Below are 3,671 nucleotides of genomic sequence, written 5' to 3' on the forward strand. Positions count from 1 at the left end.
TATAATAGCAACTTAAATAATCATATTTGGATGGGACGTATTTGCCTGTTATAAAATTCATATTTTCTGAAATCGTAAGTAACTATTTAGTTCTAAGGCAAATAAGCTCGCGGGGCTTGTTTTCATCCTGGATTAAAATTAAGTCAGTAGATAATTGCTTAAAATGCAGCTTTTTTTTCTTCTTTTTTGCTTTTTTAAAATTTTTTTTTTAAATCTTGCAACCATTTTTGCAAGGAAGGTATGAACTCTATTATTTTGATATATCTGCTTATTTGAAAAAATGGAACTATGAATAATAAATAAATAAATAAACGTTGGTATTAACTAATGCAATAAATATTTACACAATTTAAGCATTAATATACTACCACTGCTTCCATCATAACATATTTAGTATTTTTGCAATAGAAAAACGGGTAACACTACATCACTCGATCCCTGAAGGTCGGACCGGATACGAATGCGGAAACTTGAATAGAAAAAGGCGAAGCGACTNAAGAAGAAAAAAAACTAACAAAAAATAAAATGAAATAGAAGGAAAAGGAGGAGGCAGGGTCAAAAAAACGTAAAATTTATCGAACACATTTCTTTTACGAAAAAGGCAGTACACATTGAAGCGAAAATAAAAAATAAAATAAAAAAGTGTTGTAAAAAGTAAAAAAAAAATGTTTTGTGGTTCATACTATCTTTATGTCAGTTTCTCCTTCGACTTTTCGACTAATCAAATCACAGCAGAATCACGGAAGAGACAGTCTACGACTTGTTTCTTTTATGTTATGTGTCCCCGGTAGTGGCCCCTATCTCTTATGAAAAAAGTACAGACTACAAACTCATTCATATTATTATCTATCAGTGTGGAGACTTATCTGACTTCAGCGCTAGCTCCTTCTTTTTACCTCTCAAACATTTTCTTCTCCTGCCTTCCTTTTCTTCCTGCCTTTCTATTTCATCATTCCATTTTCCCTTTTTTTTTTCTTTAACATTTTTTTATCACCTTCAAACCGAAAATGAAGTTAGGAGAATTTTATCTAATAATCTAGGGATATTTGTTTAAGACCGTCAAAGATATTTTGATCCCTAGAACTGACTATTTTTCTTCTTTTCTTTTAAAATGCTGCTAAGATATATAGCGCTATATTATGTTCTTGTTGCATTAGTTTTTATTATTTTGTTTTGAAAACCATTTAATAAAAATTTTAAAATATCTGTTTCACTCAGAAGAAAAATTAATTAAGCTATATTGATGTATATATGCCTGATTATTCATTTAAAATTGTACTAATTGTTTATTTCTTCTGCCTAAATTAGCATAGTGCAGTCCTAGTGCATGCTAGCGTAGCTGCTAAGTTGTGTTGAGAAATATGTATGTTTTAATGATTTTTACATTCACTACATTTGAGTAATTGAATAGTTCTTAGAAAACATCACTTCGTTCTAACTGTCTCATGAGGAGCCTTTAAAAGTATTTACAAAATTAAACAAGATTATGCAAATTCAATTTCTCTAGAAAACGCAGCAACTGGTATCTATACAAAACTTACATTCGAAAAGAAAAGGATGGAAGATGAAAGCTCTCGGAAGCAACGTATCAGAATGTGAGAAAAAAACCTTACTGTCTTGAAAATTTGACGAGCAATACTTGAATAATATGTTAATTGTATTATTGGTAATAATTAGCTATTATTTGTAATTGATTGTTATCTATTATTTGTAAGAACGTTCTACCTACATTATCCATACCTAAGCATGTCTAAGCTTACTACCATTAAAGGAAATGCTCCATCCACATGGGGTCACACCTAAGCATATCTGAGCTTACTACCATTAAAGGAAATGTTCCATTAACATGCGGCCACACCTAAGCATATCTAAGCTTACTACTAATAAAGGAAATGTTCGACCCATATTAAGTTTATAGAACTTTTTTCGGATTCTTGGCATGATGTTCAGTTTTAAAGAAAAACTCTTATTTTATTAACATCGAATGGTTTCAAATTGAAATTTGCTGTCAATGGAATTGAATGCAACTATAAAACATAAGTGTGCAGTATGAATCAAAATGCTAATTGAATTAAATAATAAAATTCATAGTCCCATTTCTTGGCATTAGGAATTTATTATATTTTATAATAAATCATATCATAGGTAAGCCCTTTTTGATAACAATTTAAATTTATCAGTCGAAAAAAAATCACATAGTCCATACCTAAACATATCTGAGCTTACTACCAATAAAGGAATTGTTGTACCCACGTAGTCCATACAAGCTTTCCGGCGTTCCTTAAATCAAGTTATTAAAATGTTGGGCCGGGATAGCTTAGTCGGTAGGGGGCTTGGCCCATGTCCAAGAGTTCGTGGGTTCGAACCCCGCCGGCTGAAAACTCCCCATGTAGTAAATGGTGACTGATGCACGTTAAATCTGTCGAGTCGGAAAGTCCTCCATGTTCCCATAACAAATCAATAATTCTGGGGGTACTAGATTGGAGATCGATCGTTCTCTGATTCAGGTCAAAATTACGATCGGTGGATGAATGAATGGATGTATGAATGGTTCCGCCTTATAAACGGGTGTGAGTTATGGGTGTGGCGGGAATCGAATTCTTGTCCATGGATAGCACCCCTCTGCCTAAATAGGTAAACGTTAAACGCTTTACAAAACTCACCACTTTATATCTCCAATTTAAAAAAAAAGAATCATTAAATATAGTGTTTAGAAAATCTCTTAAATTTTGAAGAATATATAAAGTTGACCACCTTCATTCTGTTGATGGCCTTTCTTCTTTAAAGTTTTCCTTCAAAAAGTAAATTATTCTACAACCACTTTCAGAATCATTTCTTATTGTAAATAACAATTGGACCGAACAATCCAGTTCATAAGTTTCACATACCATCATAATTCTTTATTTGATGATATATTTTTTGTAACATTTAAAATAGTTTTGCAAAAATTAAATTGTAAGATACAAACTGTTACAGTGCGAAATAAAAGCTTTGCAAAAAATTATATCTGTTAAATCTTTTTCAAACACTTACGAATGCTTTCAGTTATACTGGCTATTACCTTAAGAGGTAAGAAAAACTCTATTTTGTCAGTTAGAATGTCTAATCTTAACTGCTTGCTTCTACGTACTAAGTAACTAATCAAAATGTTACAGAGCTCCTATCCAATTCAGGATATCTGCTCTTTCATCTCAGTAGAATTAAAATTGTAGAAAGGGAAGGGGATGTTGAGCTTAACTTTAGGTTTAAATATCAAATAGTTCAAATGTGTAAGCAAATTGAAATCCTGGTTAAATATTATAAGTCGAAATTGATACAATAATAAAACAGTAATGAAAGAAAAGGAAAATAAAATATTTACAAAATTGCTTCTACATGCCGGCCGGCCAACTTCTACGCTCTTTGTAAAATATTTTATAGAGTGGTAGACATTTAAAACCCAAAGCTTTCAGAATTTTTCGTAATTTTGTCGAAATTTTTAAAGCCTCACTACGAATGAATTGTAACAAATTGGGGTTGCAAATAAACTAAATCATTTATATGTAGTGGCGTCGGAGATAAGTTTAAATGAATAAAGAAAAATTACCTTAAAACATTAACTTAGCTACCACTAGAAAAAAATTTTACAAAAAGAGTAGAAAGTAAGCAGCCCTGTAGTATGTTGATGATGA

Source organism: Parasteatoda tepidariorum, chromosome X2, assembly GCF_043381705.1.
Source record: "Parasteatoda tepidariorum isolate YZ-2023 chromosome X2, CAS_Ptep_4.0, whole genome shotgun sequence".
NCBI lineage: Eukaryota > Metazoa > Arthropoda > Arachnida > Araneae > Theridiidae > Parasteatoda > Parasteatoda tepidariorum.